The 5,514-nt window shown below is 41.6% G+C and overlaps 1 long non-coding RNA gene across 1 annotated transcript; it reads left to right on the top strand.

The window, feature by feature from the left end:
* The first annotated feature begins 38 nt into the window (after positions 1 to 38).
* Positions 39 to 5,285, top strand: LOC122476763. Its single transcript, XR_006295599.1, has 3 exons — positions 39 to 476; positions 2,790 to 2,977; positions 3,068 to 5,285. It is a non-coding gene; the product is annotated as an uncharacterized LOC122476763 (long non-coding RNA).
* Positions 5,286 to 5,514: the final 229 nt, after the last annotated feature.

The raw sequence follows: 5,514 nt of genomic DNA, 5'->3' as shown, positions 1-5,514 counted from the left end.
CAACTCGCCTGGGCGTACGCATGGCTCCTCCCCTGGCGTCATTCCGTCAGCAGCAGCGATCAGTCCACGAAAGCATTAACCACTCCGGGCTGGGCTGCTTCCTGATGATAACTCCGTTCCGACCTACGTTTGTGCCGGCCCAGACTAACTTGAAGGAAGGCTTTTAGTTTGTAGAAATCTTTATTATTCATTTATTCTTACACCGACACGAGGAATCATCGATCACAATAAAGATGGCGACAGCCGCTTTACCATGGTAACAGGGCAGTCATTTGCTAACAACCTTGGCACTTTCACTTTAGTTCCGCCTTGTTAGGGAAAGGAAGTGCTTGGTTCCACTCCAGCAGCGTGCCTGTTATTTTGTAAATTTAGGTGGAGTGTTTGGTGGAATATGAGGAGAGTCGCGGCAGTCTAGGGAATGAGAGAATGAGGAGCGCTCAACTTCAAGGCGGCAACATAGCTGAGGAGATGGACAGGTAAAGGGAGAACAGATTCCTGTCTGCTCTTGTGTAGTCCCCGGACACCCTGTGCTTGGTGGTGGCGAGGGAGCGAGGTGGCCGAGGGCTTGGACAAGTGGGGTATAAGAAAAGATAGTTGACTGTTGGTACTCAACAAGCGGCTAAAGCATGATTTGAACTCGGGTCGCTTTGGCTCAGAGACTGAATGCTTAACTGCTGTAGGTATTTCCTCCCATTATAACTGAGGGAATATGAATGGCTCCAAGTTTATTACCATTTTTGGAAAGGAACTTCGAGTATTTGACCTGGTGATGGTGGGCCAATGACTCACAACAATGAACCACCCAAGAATATGTTGAGGCACCTGTAGCCAGGGGCTTGTTGTGCTGCCATCAATCATTTGTGGAGAAGGGATTGTTGGTTCTTTCACTTCATCAACCAGTCCTACTCAACTGGTTATAAAAGAGGTGTGTGCAAGGGATGTTTCATAAGCTTTTGCTTTTGTATATTTGGGTTCTATTTATAGGCTGTGTGCTGGTGTCCCCTGCCTCAGTGTTGTCCCTTTGAGTCTTTTTCCATCACTGCAACACTCCCAAAGCGACATACATCTTTAGCCAATAGGTTATAGCAAAATGAAGACAGAAGGTAAAGTGTCTGATGCTGTCATAGCTGTTATGACTGAACCTGAGTTAACACAAAAATATAGGTGCAGTATGAAGAGGTAGGGGGGGAAACTAGGAAAGATGCATTTGTACACAAATGGGACTATATATAGAATAAGTATTATTTATGGGCTTTGCGCACAAGAGAAAGGGTTAATGGTGGAGAATCAAAGAATTTGGGAAACCACAGCCAAGATTTGTGGGCATTGGCAGAAAGTTTTGTCAAAAAATCTTGAGTTCTTATTTAGTCTTGTGGATGATACTAAGAATCTTGGATAAGTATAAGTGAAGCAAGCAATGACATTCAAGACTGTGAGGGCACACAATAGACACATGAAAAGATGCTCGACGTCACTCCTCATCAGGGAAATACAAATCAAAACCACACTCAGATACCACCTCATGCCAGTCAGAGTGGCCAAAATGAACAAATCAGGAGACTATAGATGCTGGAGAGGACGTGGAGAAATGGGAACCCTCTTGCACTGTTGGTGGGAATGCAAACTGGTGCAGCCACTCTGGAAAACAGTGTGGAGGTTCCTCAAAAAATTAAAAATAGACCTACCCTATGACCCAGCAATAGCACTGCTAGGAATTTACCCAAGGGATACAGGAGTGCTGATGTGTAGGGACACTTGTACCCCAATGTTTATAGCAGCACTCTCAACAATAGCCAAATTATGGAAAGAGCCTAAATGTCCATCAACTGATGAATGGATAAAGAAACTGTAGTTTATATACACAATGGAATACTACGTGGCAATGAGAAAGAATGAAATATGGTCTTTTGTAGCAACGTGGATGGAACTGGAGAGTGTGATGCTAAGTGAAATAAGCCATACAGAGAAAGACAGATACCATATGTTTTCACTCTTCTGTGGATCCTGAGAAACTTAAGACCATGGGGGAGGAGAAGGAGAAAAAAAAAAGAGAGGGAAGGAGGCAAACCATAAGAGACTCTTAAAAACTGAGGGTTGATGGGGGGTGGGAGGGAGGGGAAAGTGGGTGATGGGTATTGAGGAGGGCACCTGTTGGGAGGAGCACTGGGTGTTGTATGAAAACCAATTTGATAATAAATTTCATATTAAAAAAAAGAGAATGTGAGGGTACAGAGACTTGGCCGTAGAAAGTCAAATTTCCAAGGCTGGGCTAAGTATTACTTCCATGTTTGATGTGCATTTAAAGCTCCTCAAAGAGCCATGGAATAAAATCCCTCATTGGTCCTCCAGGGACTATCTGCAAAGGCAGGAACTCCTGAGTATACATCATTGCATGAAAAAGATTTCAGATAGCACTGTAGCATTACCTATGTTAGGAGAAATTCTCAGTAAGCAGCACATGTAATAGTTAAGGAAACTTGGGGCTCTCAGAGAACACCTAAATGCTGATACAGATCTTGCTCAGTATTTGTTTGTAGGTTCCATTTGGCTTGCTTTCCAGAAACATCATTCTAAGTTTTGCATTACTGCATTATCACACTGGTTCTGCAGCAATATTTTTACTTTCTATGAATATTTGAGGGTTCATCTCTGAAGCTACAATGTAGAGAATTGTGCAGTCCATCAAAGCTGATCATGTGGTCTTTAGATTTTAGCATTTTCATTTTTATTATCTAATTACTTTTCTCAGTTGATGCTTAATGACTACATTTCCTCTATTTGTTTCCTAGAATCCAGAAGATTCAAGATTGTTCACCTGCTTAAGGGCTGCCTTCTGAGGTACATTGCTTGGTAGCAGGCCAGGGAGTTAGGTGGTCAACTGAATTGGAGTAAGATTTTCCTTGTTGTTGACAATGGCATGGTGACCTCTTGCTGCTGAATGAGAACTGCTTCCAAACCAAGCATTGGGGAAAGCTGGGTAAGAGGAGGAAGTCTCTTGAATTTTTTCTCTAGAATCCAATCAGGCTTGTCTAAAACTTATGTCTTTGGTGGGCTTTTTCTGTTTCAGAACCAGAATTCTGGGAGACTGTTGCATTGACACATGGAACCCAGGGTTTAGCAAAACAAAGGTGGATATCACTGTACCACACTTAAACTCCAACAGTGTGCTTCTGGGTGAGCATGGCTAGATAGAACATGTAGATAATGCTATCAGGTTGGGGGAAACAGGGTGATAGTGATTAGAAAGAGCTAATATTTGTGAAGGGCTGTATAGGTTACAGAGCTTTTCTACATAGATCGTACTTGAGTCTCACAAAACCGGGGAGATTGTTGAAAAGTGTGCTCTATATATTTGTTGTTGTGGCAAAGTATATGTAACAAAATTTACCATTTTAACCATTTTTAAGTGTACAATTCAGTGGCATTAAGTATATTCACATTGTCCAACCATCATCATTATTCATCTCTAGAACCTCTTTATTTTCCCAAATAGAAACTCCATACCATTAAACATTAATCCCCCATTCTTGCCTCCCATCAGCCCCTGGCAGCCATCATGCTACTCTCTGTGTCTATAAATTTGACTACTTTAGGTACCTCATGTAAGTGGAATCTTAATACTATTTTTCCTTTTGTGACGGGCTTATTTCACTTAGCGTAGTGTCTTCAAGGTTCATCCGTGTTGTAGCATGTGCCAGAATTTCCTTCCCTTTTAAGACTGAGTAATATTCTGTTGTCTGTTCATACCAAAATTTGTTTATCCATTCATCCTTTTATGGACACTTGGGTCGCTTCCATCGTTTGGCTATTGTGGATAATGTTGCTATGAACATGGGAGTACAAATACGTATTGTGTTTGAGTTCCTGCTTTAAATTCTTTTGGGTATATATCCAGAGGTGTAATTGCTAGATCGTGTGGTAATTCTATGTTTAATTTTTTGAGGAACTACCATACCATTTGCCACGGAGGCTTCACCATTTCACATTCCCATCAGCAGTACGTAGGGGTTCCCATTTCATCCTCACCAATATTTTTTATTTACTTATTTCTTTTTTGAGTAAAAGCCACCCTAATAGTTGTGAAGTGTATTCCATTGTGGTTTTGATTTGCATTTCACTACTATATTGGAAAACCTACTGTTCTCCTCTCCTGTCTCCTTTATTTTCACTCAGAATAATTTACTTTTCACATTTCTGGTTGCCAAATGTGTGGGAATTTTTCCCCACAGCAAGCAAGTCTCTGTAACACTAGCTGGGTGTCCCATAGTTTAACTCAATTCTGACACCTGGAGATAGTGTCAGATTCCCACAGGTTAAGGGCTAATCCCACAAGACTGCCCTTACACCATTTCAGATGGCGGTTGCAAGTTTAAGTTGTCACTTGTGCTTCTGACTGACTGGCTATAAACTTGGGTTCAGTTACTTTGCTAGAGCAGCTCACAGACCTCAGGAAAATAGTTGCTAATATTTACTAGTTTATTAAAGGATATGATAGGGGCGCCTGGGTGGTTCAGTCAGTTAAGCGTCTGACTTCGGCTCAGGCCATGATCTCACAGCCTGTGGGTTTGAGCCTCGTGTCGGGCTTCTGTGCTGACAGCTCAGAGCCTGGAGCCTGCTTTGGATTCTGCGTCTCCCTCTCTCTCTGCCTTTCCCCTGCTCACACTCTTTCTCTCCTTCAAAAATAAATAAACATTAAAAAATAAAAAAAATAAAGGATATGATAAAGGATACAGATGAACAGCCAGGTGAAGAGATTCATAGGGTGAAGTCTGGGAAGGTCCTGAGTGCAGGAGCTTCTGTCCTTGTAGAGTTGGGATGTGTGACCCTATTGGTATATGGATGTGTTCACCTACCTGGAAGCTCTATGAACTCCCTACCTACTTCATCACTTAGTCAAGATCAATCACTAACTCCATTTCCAGCCTCACTTCCCTCTCTGGGGGATAGGGGTGGAAGGGCTGACAATTCCAACATCTAATTATGGCTTGGTTATTTGGTGACCAGCCCCCATCCAGGAGCCCACCCAGAGTTGCTTCATTATGGCAAAAGATGCCCCTAATACAGTTATCACTTAGGAATTTACAAGGGACGTAGGAGCCCTGTATCAGGGATGGCGTCAAAGACCAAATATTAGAATAAGAGACACTCCTTGTGCTTTTATCACTTTGAAATTATAAGGGTTTTAGGAATTCTAAATGGAGAATCAGGTGCAGAGACCTGTATGTGTATTTTCTATTATCTCATACCTAGTGATGAGTAAGGTTGAACATCTTTTCATATGCTATTGGCCACTTATATATCTTTTCTGGAAAAATGTATATTTGGGTCCTTTTCTTATTTTTTTAATTTAAAGTTTAGAATATAGTGCAATATTGGTTTCAGGAGGAGACTTAAGTGATTAGTCACATACAACACCCAGTGCTCATCATAAAAAGTGCCCTTTTTTTTTTTTTAATTTTTTTTTTAACGTTTTTATTTATTTTTGGGACAGAGCGAGACAGAGCATGAACGGGG

This window comes from Prionailurus bengalensis, chromosome X (genome assembly GCF_016509475.1).
Source record: "Prionailurus bengalensis isolate Pbe53 chromosome X, Fcat_Pben_1.1_paternal_pri, whole genome shotgun sequence".
Taxonomy (NCBI): domain Eukaryota; kingdom Metazoa; phylum Chordata; class Mammalia; order Carnivora; family Felidae; genus Prionailurus; species Prionailurus bengalensis.
The sequence above is the reverse complement of the archived record's forward strand: the minus strand, read 5'-3'. Positions and strand labels throughout refer to the sequence as shown.